The 19,322-nt window shown below is 35.2% G+C and overlaps 1 protein-coding gene, 1 long non-coding RNA gene and 1 pseudogene across 11 annotated transcripts in view; 2 read left to right on the forward strand and 1 right to left on the reverse strand.

Annotated features, from left to right (window-relative positions):
- Positions 1–3,762: 3,762 nt before the first annotated feature.
- LOC125779558 (uncharacterized) lies at positions 3,763–6,976 on the reverse strand. 6 transcript variants are annotated; one of them, XR_007423302.1, is made up of 4 exons: positions 6,683–6,976; positions 5,978–6,621; positions 5,846–5,913; positions 3,763–5,794 (listed from the first exon to the last, which is right to left on the reverse strand). It is a non-coding gene; the product is annotated as an uncharacterized LOC125779558 (long non-coding RNA). The 6 variants fall into 6 exon arrangements; XR_007423301.1 differs by having other exon boundaries at positions 5,978–6,630; XR_007423305.1 differs by having other exon boundaries at positions 5,978–6,207; positions 6,436–6,967.
- Positions 6,977–7,226: 250 nt separating this feature from the next.
- The window catches only part of LOC105223446 (calcium/calmodulin-dependent protein kinase type 1), a 512,064-nt gene continuing 499,968 nt past the window's right edge, over positions 7,227–19,322 (forward strand). For 2 of the 5 annotated variants that reach the window (XM_049460592.1, XM_049460593.1), the window contains exon 1: positions 7,227–7,678. The gene's annotated coding sequence lies outside the window, so the exon portion shown is untranslated. Of the gene's footprint in view, positions 7,679–8,264; positions 8,430–19,322 lie in introns of those variants that run through there. The other 3 variants (XM_049460591.1, XM_049460589.1, XM_049460590.1) reach the window with 3 other exon arrangements.
- Positions 10,720–18,676, forward strand: LOC125779400 (uncharacterized; annotated as a pseudogene).

Raw genomic sequence — 19,322 nt, forward strand, 5'->3', positions numbered from 1 at the left:
ACCACCTAAGACGCAGCCGCGGTCAACATTTAAATGAAATTATCTTCAAAAAGTAAATGTCATGAACCAATCTAACGTTTCAAATAAAGAACCGATGAGATTTTGCAAATTTTATGCGTTTTTTTTTTTTAAAAAGTTATCAAGCTCTTAAAAAATCACCCATTACATATATTATAAGTTTATTATTATAGTTATTATAATCTCTAAAGTGATCTCTGCATATTAAAGAGGATTTATAGCCCTGACAGACGAGCAAAATTAATGCGCCTTAAGCAACGCTAATGCGAATTCAAATTTTATGGTGACAGACGGCAGGCTTCTGCATTTAGACAGCGGATAGTGAAATTTGTTTCTTTATTAAAAAAAAAGTGAAATAAAAATAGATAAGATAAATTATTGAAAGAAATTTTGGTAATTTTGGAAAATCAATATAAATTTAACGAAAAAATTCGTTTGTTATTATCTACGTTAAAAGATAATAGAGTGAAATTAATAGCAAGAATTGATTGTAATGCGGAAAAAGTGTGCAAAGAAGTTAAGAATATTGGGAAAATGGATAGCAAAAGTGCGACATCTGTCAATAAATAGCAAAAATCGGCCATTTTTGAGCAGTGTTGCCAACTCAAATTAAGTAAATTCAACCAAATGCACGGAATTCTTGTGCATTACAAACTTGCATTAACAAGGGTCAAATGCGCAAATAAATGTAAATTAAGCCCGCTAATGCATATTAGTGCTGTCGTCTGTCAGGGCTATTACTTTAAATATATCATTTCTTTTGCAAAATAATACCCATTTTTTGGCAACTTTTAAATCGGCCGGAAAACTGAAAAAACTCGTTTTCGATCATTTAATTGCATAATAATTATTACAACAAGCCACTGCACATTTCATTTTAAAAAATTAATATACTTATGCTTAGAAATTTAAATAAATACAACAGTACACTTTCACTGGTTTTCTTCATTTGAATAATTTCCACACATGCTACTCTACTTATTGTGGATGTGCCTAAAACTACTTATGTATATCTTTTCTCGCAACAATATTCTTAACATTCCACTGAAATTTTTCCTGCAAAGACGAATGAATTAATATTATTTTGGGAATTTCCAAAAGTGTTTACTTTTCTGTTTACAATTTGTATGCATTTCTATGCTTGTTCTTCTTAACGCAAAACTGTTACGTCACGAAATTGTTGCACAATGTATTTGTTTTTGTAAGAATTGTCACGAGCTAAACCGAAAAAAACTAACGGTAAACTAGTGTCGTAATCTTATATTCTATCATTCTTGGATTAGACCCATTATCTTAGAGTGGAGGAATAAATTCAGAAGTTGAGTAATGGACATTTTTTCATCGACTATCGTAAGAGATGCAAGTGCTTATACAACAGCAAACTACGAGAATGTGGAACATTTCTCCAGCTATAATTAAGGAGTGTTTGTTTTTTATGACAGCCGTCGTATTTTGTTTTAGTGTAAATTTTGCAATTTTGTTATTATTTTATTGGCTAGTTTTCATGTTTTAAGAAATAATAATCCCGACGTATTTGCTTCACGTTTTTCTGAGTAGCCTTATGCGATTATTACGTTCGGTGGTGGTGATTTCCACCAGTTCACTTTTGTAGGTAATATCTATCACCAAGTTTTTAGTACCAAATTATGTAGTGTACTGACTTATGTTTGTAAATCGCAATATATCATTCTCACCGTGTCTGTATTAATTAGTAAACATTGTCACGAATAGTGTGTTTTATCTGTGGAATTTGTAGTATTCTTTGCAGATTCTCACGCAAAAATTTTCGATCTGAATGCTTACATATTTCAAGTGCTTTATTAAGACGCTTTGCATACATTGCTACATTTCGTAACTTCAATGGTATCTTAGTATTATTTATTATATTCAAAAATGAATTGATTCTGGATTATATTCCTGTTACTTTATATTTTTTAAGAGTAGTAAAATTAGTAACAAGCCATTTACTCCGTTGGTCTTTAGGCAATTTTCCCTATTGGCCCCCTCTGAATCCTCCACTGACATAGTAAAATGGGGGACTATACTGCCTCGAAAAGCGTGCAAGGATATTCAATTTAACTTCAGACAAGAGAAAAGATCTGCAAACTCTTTCTCTTAGTATTTTCACTACGAATGTCATCCAAGCATTTCTCTAGTAACTTTAAACGACTAGTATATGGAAGAAGACCTAAAGTAAAAATTATGCTTGAACAGACTCTACTTTGTCAGAATAGACTTGTTAACTAAAGTTCCATACCAGAGAAAAATATTCCAGTACAGGTCTAATCAAAATTTTAAAAAGGGTTTTAGTAACGCACGGATCTCTAAATTCTTTAGACCAACGTTTAACAACATCTTTTCTTTTAAAACCATGATATTAATATGAAGAATAGATTTATGTTTTGATTCATTTTAACTCCCAAATCAACAAAGTTAGTTGCTCCAGTCTATAAGTTTTTATTACATATCGAGAAGGTGCAAAGATCTGCGGGGAAAAGCGCATCGTGTTACATTTTTTGAGATTCAATGGCAATGCATTCCTACCATACCAAGTTACCAAAATGTTTAAGTCTGTTTACAACAGACACTTCTCATAAGACGAAGTATTTCATTTGAAATGGAAATAGTATGAGTAAGTATCACCCCTTGTGTGCTAATATAAAGATAAGAAGATACCTCCATGATAAGAACAAGAAATTATTGGAGAAATCCAAATATATGGAATTGCAATATCCCTATAGTTGTCGATGTATGACCTTAATCCAATTTTTATGCAAAGAGATCATAAATGACTGTTTCCATATTTATGGAAATACTAGAGTACCCGTCCACGCTTCACTGTGGCTGATACATAGATAATACTACTACTACTACCATCTATATGATTTCTATTAGTTGGATTATAATTATTAGTTAATGAGATATAGATAGGGAAATCCACCGTTGAAAAGATATTTGCTATGCTGAAAGCAGGCGAAATGAGTAAAGTAGGTGCCTCCAACAAAAACAACCAAAACAACGAACATCTGATTCTGAGAAGTGTTTAAGTGCTCTCTAATCGGAATAAAGCCGAATTTTTGCGTCGGTGATAGAAACATAGCTCCATCATTTCCCACTGGAGTCCAATCGACAGTCAGTCCAGTATACTGCACATGATGAAGCGGTTCTCAGGCGTGGAAAGACGAAAAGGGCGGCTGGAAAATGCACGCTGGAGATGCACGTACTCAGCGCCTGTTTATTGAGCCAGTTATAATCTATTACACTGCATATTTGGTTGCAGTTCTTTTCTTCTATTCCTAATACTTAGCAATTGTATCAGTTTTGAGGACGAATCTGCTTAAAATTGTACGCATATATTCAATTGATTCTTACAAACATGAATTTTGAACAAATGCTAATGATTTAAAATATAATTTTTGTATTTATGAGTTGTATTGGATTCTAACATAAAGAGATAAAAGGTATCCTATGTCCTTACTCTGGCTCTAAGCTACCTCCCCACCAATTTTCAGCCAAATCGGTTCAGCCGTTCTTGAGTTATAAATGGTGTAACTAACACAACTTTCTTTTATATATACACTCAGTCCTTTTTTTACGCGATTATTGGTTCTGCCACTAATCGCGTAAAAAAAAATCGCGTAAAAATGGTTAGTTTTCCTATATTTACTGACGAATTGGTTCCGAATATAAAAAATATCGCGTATAACAAAATATGCGCGCAAAAAAATATTCAAAAACAATACAATCAGTTTCAAATTTCATACATATGATTTATTCATTCATAACAAAATAAAAAATACAAAACAAAAACCATATATAAAAGAGAAGGAAATAGAAAATAGGTAGATTTATTGAAAAAAAAACCGTTGAATGCTGTTCAATCACTGTCATTATCCGTAGTGGAAATTATTCTTAGCCGCTTATTTTGATGGCCGGCGCTGATATATGAATAGTATGAACTATGGATTGATGTTCTGATTGACTAAGCATCTCCGACTGACAAAATTAACTGAATTTATGGTGCAATTCAGTTAATTTTGTTTGAATGCTTCTTTTTGGACCCAATAAATTCCGATGTAGTTCTTTATATCTTAAAATACAGAGACTCAATTCTTTTTGAAAAATTCGTGCACGTTCGGCATCAGTATCATTTGCTACAAAATAATTTTCCTATTCTGCTGCAAGTTTAAAACCTTGCTTAATCGTCTCTGCTTTAATTGGATGATCGTCTATCTCGGTGTCAATATCCAATATCCACACACTATTAGGGTGCGCCGACATATTCAAAAATTATTACGCGTAAAAATATGTAAACAAGCAAAAAACGAAAACAAGCAATCGCGTTAAAGTGAGAATTTCGCGTAAAAAAAGGAATTTGCGCTGCAAAAATAACCGCGTTAAAGTGAAATAGCGTAAAAAGAGATCGCGTAAAAAAAGGACTGAGTGTATAGATACCATGTTTAGGAGAGAAATTAAATATTCTCGTCAGAGGTAAGTAGATATATTTGGCATTATTTTTGAGTAAGCATGAGGGTATCATAACCTAACCCCAATTGAAAGTGGTTTTTAACTTATGGTATTTAAATGAAATAATACGTCATCTTCAGAAATAGTTGGAGAGTTAATTGAATTGTTCGGACAGAACACATGCTAATAGGAAGCACTTTGAGGAAAATCAGAACTTTCAAATTATAATTAAATTATTTCATTAGTGGCATAATTTTTTAATAAGATACTACAAAAGTAGAATTATAGAGATGGCGAACGACGCCATATTTTTTCGCGCTCTGTTGGTATTTCTCTTCAGTAAGGTTTGCCATTTCATCATGGAAAGGTATATGATCAAACAACGAGTCAAAATTATTAAAATTTGCTAGCGAAATTTGGAGTCAGTGGCTTCACTTTAAAAGCGGGTTTTTCAATTAGAGCGCTACAAAAGTTTTTTTTTTTTAAATAAAACAAAAACGGTTTGGAATTTCCCCTGCAAGACGTGTAAGCGACTTGTTATTGTTCACTTTTGCATTCGCTAAAATATTTGTTACTTTTGTTCAGAGAGTGGGAAAAAAGTAACACATAGCTATTTGATGTTCAATGGTTATCTCGCTCTAACCAATGGCAAATATCGCATGCTGCCTTGTTCTAATAGAATACACACAAACAAAAACAAATTATTTCGTTAGCGCATAGCTTACCTATGTGTTATGGATAACAAAAAGTATTTGTTACTCGAATATCTGTCATGTTAGCAGGAGCAAGCAGTAACAAGATTATCTATTACCCATTTGTTACTTCTTTTTTCATTGGGGGTGTTTTTTTTTAACTTTTTTTTTACTTCTAGTAAATTTAATTATTTTAAATAAAACTCAGTTTTTTTTTATTATTTCGCTTTATTTAATAATAAAATCATATTTACTTAAACATAAGATTAAGTTTATTTCAGTACAAAAGTTATAAGTTAGTTAAAAAAGCATATTTGTAAAAGTAAATTTAGAGACTTCAACTTAAAACGAATATGTACAACTAAGAACTAATATATACAACTTAAAACTAATATGTACAACTTAAAACTAATATCCATTTTTATTTGTGAATGTTTGTCTTTCCCGAAGCACACGTGCTCTTCCGATGACAAGGGCAATTTCGACGCGGGCTCCACGTAATGCTCATCCTCCAAGTCACCGGTGATGCGGCTAATTGAAAGGTTCGTCTTTGCCGCTATGACGCGGCATGCGCGCAATAATTTACTTTACGTCTGCATCTCGGCCTTTTCTGGCATCTAGAAAATTAATATATAAAAATTGGCTTCTGTTTTAAATTGGTAACTTACTTTGTTTGTTAGGGACTTTTAAATTGCAGTGAGACGGGTCTCAATGGCATCCAGCTTTTGGATTATATCTGAAAAACATAAATATATTTTTTTAAGCACATACTAATATATTTATATATTAATACATTATACCTGCATGGCCGCCAGACGGTGGTGACAGTACCACAATATTTGATGGTTCTATTCAACAGATACATATGTATATATACCTTGCAAGCAGTATTTGACGACGTCAATGATACTGATTTGCATAAATGCACAAATTACGTCCAGAAGCACATAGATTTAAGAAATTTTGTAAATTGCAGCTCGAAAATAAAATAATTATTTTTCAGAGCTAGAATATATTTTAGGATTCGTTCCTTAAATAAAAACGTAATTGAACATATGTATAGTAAAAAAAGAAAATTAAATAAGACAATAAATACACATTTAGTGTATTGATACTTGGTTACAAAATATTCAATCTTTTTATTTATGTACATAAATGTATATGGTTGAAACAACACAGCAAAGAGACAAAATTAAATAATACAATGAAAATTCAATTAAATGAATATGTAGGTAAATGTTCACTATAAAATATTCACTTATATTAATATCTTTTATTAATATTCACTTATATTGATGTTAACTTTTGATGATATTCATGATTTTGTATGCCTGCAATACAACGAACAAAATTTGAACTCGTCATTGCGCAATCTTTGTTTTTTTCATTCTTGATACTGCGCTTTTCGTTTTCTTCTTCTTGAAAAATTGGGTATTCGTCTCTCCTATTTTAGCTAGTTAACATTACAATATGTTTAGAATGTCGATAGTTTTTCTCTATCTTACCTTCGTATTATCCCATATAATTGAAATTTCCAGAAAATGTAACAGTGTTAGTGAACAGCTGAAAATGTTTCAATGTGTTTGTGCAATCTGTTACCTCCGTCTTGCAGGGTAGTTGGCAGATATAAGAAAATTTTGAAAGAAGCGAGAGCGACAACTGTCTACCTGCGGTCGTATAGTCGTGCAGCTGTCTAAAGAACTGTGTTTATTAGAACGTGTGTATTTTAATATTTGACAGAAGTCGCTTGCAGGCTATCGCGCTCTGAGTGTTCAGCACTTAAACCGTCAAGAAGATTGAGGAATTAGATTAATAGAGCTGGTTCATACACCGCCACTTTTGTTGCGCAGCTCGTTTGGGAGCGAGACAACCCGTCTGTGCTGTTTTTCGTAACAGTTCCCTACTTAGTGATTCTGTCGTTTTATTTTGAAACTCTTTCCATAGCTGCAATTGTGTCTGTTTTATATGAATATCAACACGAGCTCAGAAATATCATTTTATTTATGTATGTTACATACAAATATGCAATGTTTTATACAAATGTTTAGAAATTGGACTGAAATGCTATAAATTAGCTAATGATACGTATATTTATTTACAACGAAAAGCAAAGAGGAAAATTTTCCGATTCGAGTTGGCAGAGAAGATTCGTGTCCGCCCGAATTTTATGAGGAACGGCAAAACGAGCAATAAAAGTTTTCACGTTTGAACTGAGACGAAAAGCATTGATTTTTCAACTTATAGTTGATGAAAAGTTTCGTGGCTGTTGTAAATTTGTGCATTTGATTAAAAATTTCACAGCGTCAGGAATATTGTGATTTACTGTGAATCTTCAAGCAAAAAGATAATCGAAAAATTCATGATACGATCGAGAAGTTTGTTTGAAGTCGAGTGTTTTTGTGAATTAATATTGAAAAACTGAGTAATTTTAAATTGATATTTAGAAACCGTAAAAAGAGTTCACTTTTGTGTTAAGTACTTTGAAGAAGGATGCGTACAAGGTATGTTGAAAGTCGTAATGAATTTGAAAGGGCCGGGAGAAAAAAGAAACCATCATCAATACTGCTAAATATAGTATGTTAGATTTTAGCATATTGTTTTGGAATTTCTCTAGGAAGCAATTAACAAATCAAATCGCAAAATTTACCTTGCTGAATGGAACAACAACTGGTACATACGCGCCGATTTATATCACATTTATCACTTAAGTGGTCTTTGGTTTTCTTTGAAATTCCTTAGGAAATTGGGTAAATTTTACAATAATGTCCCTCGATTTCGGGGTAAAAATAGGTATGTATGGAGAGAGGAGTTTCTCCTGATCAAGAAAATATATATATATATATATGTATATACTTTACACTGACATAGTTTTGAGATATTTGCATTTAAAGTTCAAAAATTCAACTTTAAAATGCGTGGTTCCCTGATTTTTAATGAATATTACACTATTTTTATATTCACTAACCCTTCACTAATTCGCTTCTTCCAATTTATTTTACATTAAATAATGCAGAAATAACTTCTATTCAATATAATTTCCCACGCAATTTGTTATTTTTTATTCGTTGTTCGTTAAATTTGTTATAGCTTGTCACCTGTGAATACACTTTTCGACGTCAGTTGTTACGCGTTAAAATGTTTTCAACACAGCTGATATGGACAAAAAGAAAAAAATTCCTAAAATCGGTTCTAAATCGAAAATAATTAAATATTTAACAGTAAAAACGATTCAACGAATAACGTTAATTAAAGGTAGGTATAAAAGGTGTACGATTATATACCATATATCTACATATGTACATATGTATATCAATAATATATTCTTTACACAGATGTATTTGTCGAAAACGAAGAAGATGAAGTGGACAACTTGTTTGACGAACTGTATGAAAATTTGTACGTTGTCATGAAGTGTCGGTAGGGAGTTGTAAATTTTGTTCCAAAAGCAATCCATTTGGTACAAAGATATTCTGACTTCAATGGATGAGAATCGCTTTCGCCAAATGTTACGAGTAAATCGGTTACATTTTAATCCTTTTCTAACATTGATTTCAAATGACGAATCTTTCAAGAAATGCAGTTTTCTGTAGAGCGACAAGTGGCAATAATTTTATTCAGATTGGGTTTATCAGGAGAAGGTACGTCGGTTGCAAATATTGGCACTATTTCCAAAATTACAAATAGGATTTTAAAATGCCTCTTCAAACTATTGCACCAATATATAAGTATATTGGGGGAATGTTTAGTTAAGTATCCCATTTTGAAGAGGTTTTGCGCAAAGGGGGAGGGGGCGGGGGGCTTGATACCCCCCTCATTTGAAAGGTAATGAATGGAACTTTTGAATAATACCACCCTTCCCCCCCTAGGACCCCGGGGGGCTCTAGGGCAGCCTCCTGAAAATGGCGTAAAATCGTAGTTTTTCCATACAATTTTCACTAATTATTAAAAAATTTGTGTATTTTTACGCATAGAGTGAATCTATGTTTATTATTTTTATTATTTTAATGAATTAAAATGGAAATCCACTTTATTTAAATAATAAAAACACTGAAAATTAAAAATTGTATATGCATCGGTAATAATGCATACAAGTAGTTGAAGTACCGAGATAACCCAACCAACCATTTATACAAGACACCCTAAATAATAAAATTGGGTTTTCATTTGTGTGTTTTAGTTTTTTTATTTCGTGTTATACACATATTTTATAACACCCAGTAGTGAATTAAATGGGTCTGTATTTTTTTTTCTATTTCTCGTCTCCATAAAAACTCTACTATAACATCAGCAAAGTTTGTCGGATTGTTATAGTTGTCTTTATAGAAAAACCTTTTCACTACACGCCAATGTGATTCTATCCTTTGGGTGTGTGTGCCATCCTCGGCGATAAACGGATTGCCAGGGTCGCTATGGTTAACTTTTTCGTGGGTGTAACCATAATCAGGGAGGCATTCATACGCACGCCAAAAATCGGTCCTTATTGTTGTTCCTTCCTGCACATGTTTACGTATGAGAGGAATGAGGACCTCAGCGGAACGTATATTATCAGGGCATACCCAGCAGCACCCAATGCCCCTCTACGCGTCTTCCTGAAAAAAAGAAAAGTATTTGAATAAACATATTGCATTACATATAAATTGTTATTATTACCTCTGTTGTATTTCCGTTTCCCGAATTTACTTTCATCAATCTGCACTATCTTACCTGGACCACCAATCTTCCCTTTGAATTCTTGGTGGTCTAACTGAAATATAACTACTGCTTCCCTGCAGTAGCTATACCAGTCGGAGATAGTGGCAGATGAGAATTTCCTTCCAACGCTCGCATAATCTTCCCTATGAATACTTTCCCGCGTAAAGCGGTGGGCAAAGCAGTACATCAGATAAAACACTTGTGGAAAGCTTAATCTGATGCCTTCGAACCACGTGCCCGCTGCCCTTGAAATAAGGGACTTCGTCTTACAATTGCCCCTGGAACACTTAAAGAACCCTACTGGGTGGCGTTTGTGCAATCCCATTCGGGTTTTGTGCATGGGACAAAGCCGGCTTTTTGGCAACAAACCGTTTACCTCTGCAAATACTACACACTGTTCATGTGTGCCCAAGTACTTAACCATTTTCACAATATTCCACTGTCGTGTAGCATCATGACACATTACTGCTGCAGCGCTCGTGGATGGGATATCATCATCTTTGAAAAAAATCAGATATTATTTTATATAATATTGTTTTCAAAGAAAATTTTAAAGCTCCCTGAAAAGCGCCCCAGGCGAAAATTTGGAATAAAAAATCGCGCGATTTTTTATTCCAAATTTTCATTATATTTTCAGTATAATATATTTTCATTATATTTTCAGTATAATATATTTACATAATAATATATTTACATTATAATATATTTACATTATATTACATAAAATCGCGCGATTTTTTATTCCAAATTTTCATTATATTTTCAGTATAATATATTTACATTATATTACATTGAAACAAGCGCCGCAGGCGAAAATTTGGAATAAAAAATCGCGCGATTTTTTATTCCAAATTTTCATTATATTTTCAGTATAATATATTTACATTATATTACATTGAAACAAGCGCCGCAGGCGAAAATTTGGAATAAAAAATCGCGCGATTTTTTATTCCAAATTTTCGTTATATGGACGTATTATAATTACGTATTATATTTACCTGATTGTTTATTTGACATCATTATAGATTTATTTATTTATATTACAAATTTTCAATTGCGAAAACACGTTTAAATTAAGGCACGCGAAAATAGTAGAATTCCATTGAAATCAATATACCGTTACTACAGAATTAACCCAACCAACATAGCATAACCTTAATTGAGCGTGGCCCTAAGGATCCACCACCCCACCCCATCCCACCCCTTTTCACATGTGTTAATACTTACAACCATCGATCCGAAAAGAGTCCTATGTAAAGTAACCTAAATATATATAAGACCTACCATTTTGATTTGTTGGGTTATTACTATCTTCCTTTTGTGCTTATTTTCTTCGTCGTTTGACAGTTCATATTCAGTAATTTTGCTTACATTTCAAGGAACAGTATAAGACGTAATTGAAAGCTGTTTTATTTATTAAATTGTACATAAAATTGCAACTTAAAATTCATAATTTATCATTAATTCAATTAAATATATTTCAAAGAATGTGTGTGTGTTAAATTGGTTAAATTTTTCGCAAGCAGTGCAACAAAAACTTCAAAAGAAGAGAGCCATTTTTTGAGAAGATGTGAAAATGTGCGTTTTTTGCTTACTTATATCTAAAAAACAAATTAACATTTAACAATAAATTTACATTTAAATAAAAGTCTAATTCATTGGCTATCCGTGTTATATAAATTTAAAAAAATCCGTGCACGCATTTAAGAGAAATAAGCAGCGAAAATGGGATACTTAACTAAACCCAACCCGTATATTGGCCAGATTTTGCAAACGCTCTGAGTGTACAAAACTTTCAATGAACTACCGTTTTGCATTGGATACGTTGAAGGTACGGAAATTAAATTGGCGGAAGTTCCTGTTAAAATCGTGCAAGTTTTTTTTTATTTTATTTTTATTTTATTAAAGCTTACGGCAATATTACGATTCTTGGGGCGCCGCGATTTGATGGTACGGATGGATAGAGGAGGTCCTCAGGATTAAAAAATGTATACACATATACCGTCCTCAGACTTATAGTTTTCGAGATATTTCAAAAGTAAATCGCGCGATTTTTTATTCCAAATTTTCGGCTGCGGCGCTTTTCAGGGAGCTTTGAAATTTTCTTTGAAAACAGTATCGTATAAAATAATATCTAATTTTTTTCAAAGATGATGATATTCCATCCACGAGCGCTGCAGCAGTAATGCGTCGTGATGTTACGATGATACAGCAGTGGAATTTAGCACAAATGGTAAAATACTTGGGCACACATGAATCGTGCGTATTTTTTGCCGATGTATACGGTTTGTTACCAAAAAGCCGGCTTTGTGCCATTCACAAAGCTCAAATGGCATTGCACAAACGCCACCCAGTAGGGTATTTTAAATGCACTAGGGGCAATTGTAGGACGAAGTCCCTTATTTCAAGGGCAGCGGGCACGTGGTTTAAAGGCGTAAAATTAAACTTTCCCCACGTGTTCTACTTAATGTATTGCTTTGCCCACCGCTTTACTCGGGATGGCATTTATAGGGAGGATTACGTCAGAGCTGGAAAGAAATTGTCATCTGCCACTATCTCCGACTGGTATAGGTACTGCAGGGAAGCGGTAGTTACATTTCAGTTAGACCACCAAGAATTCAAAGGGAAGATTGGTGGTCCAGGTAAGGTAGTGCAGATTGACGAAAGTAAATTCGGAAAACGCAAATACAACAAAGGTAATAAGAATAATTTATATATAATGCAATTATGTTTATTCAAATACTTTTTTTTTTTTCAGGAAGACGCGTAGAAGGGCATTGGGTACTGGGGATGATAGAGGATGGCAGTGAGGACCTCAGACTGGAGGTATGCTCTGACAATGTACGTTCCGCTGACGTCCTCATCCCTCTCATTCGTAAACATGTTCACGAAGGAACTACAATAAGAACAGATTTTTGGCGCGCATATGATTGCCTTCCGGAATATGGTTACAACCATGAAAAGGTTAACCATAGCGACCCTAGCAATCCATTCGTCGCCGAGGATAGCACACACACCCAAAGAATAGAGTCGCATTGGCGTGTAGTTAAAAGATTCTTTTACAAAGATAATTATAATAATCCGGCAAACTTTGCTCATGTTATAATTGAATTTTTATGGAGGCGAGAAATCCAAAAAAAAACATACAGACCCATTTATTGCGTTACTGGGTGTCATTAAATATGTGTATAACACAAAATAAAAACTAAAACATACAAATGAAAACCCAATTTTATTATTTAGGGGGTCTTGTATAAATGGTTGGTTGGGTTATCTTGGTACTTCAACTACTTGTATGCATTATTACCGATGCATATACAATTTTTAATTTTCAGTGTTTTTATAATTTAAATAAAGTGGATTTCCACTTTAATTCATTGAAATAATAAAAATAATAAACATAGAGTCACTCTATGCGTAAAAATACATAAATTTTATAATAATTAGTGAAAATTGTATGGAAAACTACGATTTTACGCCATTTTCAGGAGGCTGCCCTAGAGCCCCCCGGGGTCCTAGGGGGGGGAAGGGTGGTATTATTCAAAAGTTCCATTCATTACCTTTCAAATGAGGGGGGTAGCAAGCCCCCCGCCCCCTCCCCCTTTGCGCAAAACCTCTTCAAAATGAGATACTAAACTAAACATTCCCCTTTTTTTTAAAGCGCGGCCAAAGGCCGCCAACGCAGAAAGGAGTACTACACGAAAGTGCATCGGTCACCCCGGGTATTCGCTCGACCAGCGTTATGTCGAAGGCCGCCAGCGCAGAAAGCAGTACTACACGAAAGTACATCGGTCACCCCGGGTATTCGCTCGACCAGGGTTATTTTTTTAGAGCGCGGCCGAAGGCCGCCAACGCAGAAAGGAGTACTACACGAAAGTACATCGGTCACCCCGGGTATTCGCTCGACCAGGGTTATGTCGAAGGCCGCCAACGCAGAAAGCAGTACTACACGAAAGTACTTCGGTCACCCCGGATCCCTTTGTATCATTAATAGATGCAATTAAATATGTATATACATTGCACTGAAACATTTGGTTTTCTTCATTTTGATTTCTTGTCCATACAAAAATGGTGGCTGGGTTGCATTGGTTTCAGTTTGTATGGAAAAATGAGCAAAAACACTGATTTTTGGTCATTTTCAAAGGGCTCCCTACAGGTCTATAGGGGCTCTAGGGGGTCGAGGGAGGGTTTATTTAAAAGTTCGATCCTTCCTCTTTCCAATAAGGGGGTGTGAGGGGGGGGGTAGCCCTCCCCTGTTTTCTCCATAAACGATACTAAACATTTCCCATGACAAATAGCAGTGTTGCCATACTTTGTGTCCTGAATATATAATCAAAAATTTGTTTTATATATTTATATGATACATATATTTATATATACATATAAGGTTTTCGATCGATGAGGGTTATTTTTTTTGAAGCCTGGCCGAAGGCCGCCAGTGCAGAAAGTAGTTCGACCCAAAGGAACTATGGATATCCCGGTGTTCGATCGATGAGGGTTATTTTTTTTGAAGCCTGGCCGAAGGCCGCTAGTGCAGAAAGTAGTTCAACACAAAGGAATATTATTTTATATTTTTATTTATCAATTAACATAATATGCAAAAACCATTTGTACCATTTTCTTTATACATATATGTTAAACAGAAAAATTTTTAATATTTTTTTTAAGACAACTGGTATTTGTCAGAACATGTAAAGAAAAACAAAACAAAACAAAATAAGAGTGAATTGCATGTAAAATTGTAGAACTATGAAGTGAAATATCTCGAAAACTATGCGTCTGAGGACGGTATATGTGTATATATTTTTTAATCCTGAGGACCTCCTCTATCCATCGGTACCTTCAAATCGCGGCGCCCTAAGAATCGTAATCGTGCCAAGCTTACACAATAAACAAATTATATAAACTAAAGTACGCAGCGCTAGCATCATAGGCTTTCGGCTGACTGGTGGGAAAAATTAGAAACTTGTTTAAATACAACGAAGGAGATCTGTATCCTTCAGATAACTGTAAATTTTAGATATGTTGCTAATAGTTGGGTTCATTAAAAGCTAAACAGGATCATCATTGTTCAAGTTTTTGAGTCTGAAGCTGTCCAGAGCAGGACAAAAAACGAGTAGGTGTGGCACACTAACCGTTGACTCACTAAAGGGACATTGGCTGATGTGACTACCATCCCGAAGGTGTGCATTGGTAATGATAGTGTGTCCAATGCGGAGTCTGACGAACGGAGTGATGAGATTGACTGGCAGAGAGGTTGGAAAGTTAGGTTTTGTGCGATTTGTGTTAATTCTTGAGAAATGGTGATTGTAAATTACCCAATCAACAGCTAAATTGGTGCTTCTCAGTTGAGCGATGAGCCGGTAGATATCGTCCTTAACGAAAAATGGTGAGGTTATAGTGGAAGAGTGACACATTTCCTTGGCAATTGAGTCCGCAAGCATGTTTCCAATTATACCCGAGTGGCTGGGAACCCACATAATTCTGAGTTTATGTGGAAGCGATATCAAAATGTCTCTGATGACGCAAATGATGTAATTGGAGTTATTGCAGTTTTTTAAAGCTTCAAAGCAGGATAAACTGTCAGTACAGATAATATATTTTCCTATGTTTAGCTTTGAGTATTGAACAGCTTTAAGAATTGCGGTAGCTTCAGCTGTAAATATTGAACAGAAAGAAAATAGCAGGCCATATGAGATAGGGTTTTCATCTTCACTAACTGCAGCGAAGGAGATGTGAGTTCCTTTTGATTCGTCTGTGAATAGAAGTTTCCAACCAGCTGATTTGAGAGGAGCTGTTACTTTCAGGAAGTGGGATTTATAAACATTGCTAGAAGTATTGTTCTTTCGTAGTTGAACTAAATCAGAAACAAATGAGGCTTCATAAGCTATTTTATGCGGTAACTCATTTACTTTCACAAACATGGCGCATTTGTATAACGAGGATTGAATCTTTGGCGATCGTATACGTGTCAGAGCTGATTGGAAATCCTTTTTTAGAATAAAACTGGGATTGATTATGAGCTTAGGATAGAGTTTATATAAACTGTCTTCCATATTGTCTTTTAAAAAAGGCAGTCCAGGTTCAGGCAATTCAGGCAGCAGAATGATACGGTGCGGCAAGCATCTTGATATGATTTTTAGAATGGTGTCTATATATTTCTAAGCCGTAATTAATTATTGATAAGATGAGAGCTTTGGTGACCTTTACCAGTAGAGCCGGGCCAATGAGTGAGCGCTTGCATGAAAGATACTTGAATATGTTTAAATTAACAAATAGTCTTTTTCTTACATATTGACAATGTTGCTTAAATGAATACTTAGAGTCTAATATTAAGCCTAGGAACTTAAAACTATCTGTACAGATTAAATTTGTATTATTAACGGTAAGTGTGGGTGTATTACAATGATGTTTCTTACAAATATGTAATAACTTAGATTTAGATGAAGAAATTTACGTGCCCGAAGAACCGGACCAATGGAATAAGGGGGATAAGATTTTAGAAAAGGAAGACGTAACAACGGACAAATCGGAGGCATTAGAAAATAATACTAAATCATCAGCATAGATTTGGTAACTGATATTAGGGAAGTCAGATAAAATTGTACTGATTTCATCAAATGGGATAATAAAAAGTATGACTGAAAGGGGGGAACCTTGGGGTGTTCCATTATTAAGAGGTAGAATAGAGGTTCGGACATTAGAAACAAGTACACTAATTTTACGTTTAGAGAGAAAAGATTTAACAAAGTTATAACGGGTGATTTTTTTGAGGTTAGGATTTTCATGCATTAGTATTTGACAGATCACGTGGGATTTCAGACATGGTGTCAAAGAGAAAGATGCTCAGTATGCTTTGACATTTCATCATGAATAGACTTACTAACGAGCAACGCTTGCAAATCATTGAATTTTATTACCAAAATCAGTGTTCGGTTCGAAATGTGTTTCGCGACAAATTTTGTTCAGCGATGAGGCTCATTTCTGGTTGAATGGCTACGTAAATAAGCAAAATTGCCGCATTTGGGGTGAAGAGCAACCAGAAGCCGTTCAAGAACTGCCCATGCATCCCGAAAAATGCACTGTTTGGTGTGGTTTGTACGCTGGTGGAATCATTGGACCGTATTTTTTCAAAGATGCTGTTGGACGCAACGTTACGGTGAATGGCGATCGCTATCGTTCGATGCTAACAAACTTTTTGTTGCCAAAAATGGAAGAACTGAACTTGGTTGACATGTGGTTTCAACAAGATGGCGCTACATGCCACACAGCTCGCGATTCTATGGCCATTTTGAGGGAAAACTTCGGACAACAATTCATCTCAAGAAATGGACCCGTAAGTTGGCCACCAAGATCATGCGATTTAACGCCTTTAGACTATTTTTTATGGGGCTACGTCAAGTCTAAAGTCTACAGAAATAAGCCAGCAACTATTCCAGCTTTGGAAGACAACATTTCCGAAGAAATTCGGGCTATTCCGGCCGAAATGCTCGAAAAAGTTGCCCAAAATTGGACTTTCCGAATGGACCACCTAAGACGCAGCCGCGGTCAACATTTAAATGAAATTATCTTCAAAAAGTAAATGTCATGAACCAATCTAACGTTTCAAATAAAGAACCGATGAGATTTTGCAAATTTTATGCGTTTTTTTTTTTAAAAAAAGTTATCAAGCTCTTAAAAAATCACCCTTTATATGTGTGAGCCGACTTTCCATTTTCTAAGCTGCCTTAATACCACGTGTATACAAATCCGATCAAAAGCTTTTAAAAAATCAAGTGAAAGTATCGACACATGATTTTTGTGGGATAATGCATCAGAGACAAATTGGTCAAGATTCAGAAGAGCGTCTAACGTCCCCTGCCCCTTCTTAAATGCAAACTGGTTATGGTGAATAAAATTGTGAGATTGAGCATACCAGGATAGCCTGATAGCAATGATTTTCTCCATTAGTTTTCCTAGGCAAGGCAGAAGGGATATAGGCCGATAACTATTGACTTCGCAAGGAGGCTTACCAGGTTTTAAAATGGGAATGACAGCGCTGGTCTTCCAAAGCAGAGGATAGTTGCCTGTCCGAAGGATGTTATTATAAAGATTAATTAGACGGGATAGCAGGAAGGGAGGGAGGTGTTTAATGATAGGGTAGGATATTTTATCAATCCCAGGGGTTTTTCCTTTAACTACAGAGAGTGCAGAGAGGAGTTCAAGAATGGATATATCAGAATCTAAAAACCTAGCTGAAGAAGGCAAGTTCGAGGGAGGCAGGTAAGGGGAGGAAAGAACGGACAGTTTGCTGGAGGAAAATTCAGGAGAAAAACTGGAATCCGAGGAAACGTTGGAAAAGTGAAGCGTAAATTCTAAGGCTATATCTTGCGGATAAAGTAGATTACCACGAGGAGAATTGAGGAGAGAAATCGGAGAAAAGGAGGTTAAATCAGACAGTCTCCTTATGTCAGCCCAGATCTTTTTTGGGTTAGAAGGGGAATTGATTTCGCTAGTGAACTTTTGAAAACAGAGTACTTTAGCAGCTTTCGCCTTACGACGAAAAATCGCATTAGATTTTTTGTATTGCATTAAGTTAGCATTTGAACGAGTGCGCTTGAATTCGTGCCAAGCAAATTGTTTTTGTTGCCTAAACGCATTAAGTTCACTATTCCACCAACGAGGAGCAGGTTTGGCTGATTTAGAGGAGGACTGAGGTATGGAATAATTGGCTGCAGAACGGATAATTTTTTGAATACGTGACGACTCCTGATGGACATTGGACGAAATGGGGAAAAGACGTGAATGAAATTCGCAGAAATGTTCAAACTTATCCCAATCAGCCAAGTCTGTTTTAAAGCATACTCTAGTCTTAAGCCGGGATGCATGATGGGGAGAGGAAATTTTAGAAAGAATGGGGAAGTGATCGCTACCATGTAGGTCATCGATCCGGAGCCATTCGGTTTTGGTGAGTAGGGATGAGGAACAAAGCGATAGGTCAATATGTGTAAAGGAAGAGTGAGAGGAAAAGTGGGTGGGGGAACCGTCATTAAGAACAATGCAGTTAGAACTAAGTATAACATCTTCAATAATTCGACCTTTCGGATTAGCTGAGGAAGACCCCCAAAGGGGGCTCCAAGCGTTAAAATCACCGGCCAGTAAGAAAGGAGTAGTTCCAGACTGGAAGAGATGACAGATATCACTTAAAGTGAAAGATTCATAAGGAGGGGAATAGGCACAAGTAATGATGAGTTTATTAGGAGAAAGAATTTCTATGGAGAGGGAGGAGAAGTTTGAAGGAGTAGGAGGGAGGGTGTTATGTGGTACTTTTCTGTTGATCAGAATGGCTATTCCCTGTTTGCTGGTGGTATTGCTGGGGAGGTTATAAAAATAACTTATATATGCCTTGGGGGTATGAGCTACAATATTGTTGGCAAGATGAGTTTCATTTAATAATATTGCTGAGGGGTTGAA

Source organism: Bactrocera dorsalis, chromosome 6 (genome assembly GCF_023373825.1).
Source record: "Bactrocera dorsalis isolate Fly_Bdor chromosome 6, ASM2337382v1, whole genome shotgun sequence".
Taxonomy (NCBI): domain Eukaryota; kingdom Metazoa; phylum Arthropoda; class Insecta; order Diptera; family Tephritidae; genus Bactrocera; species Bactrocera dorsalis.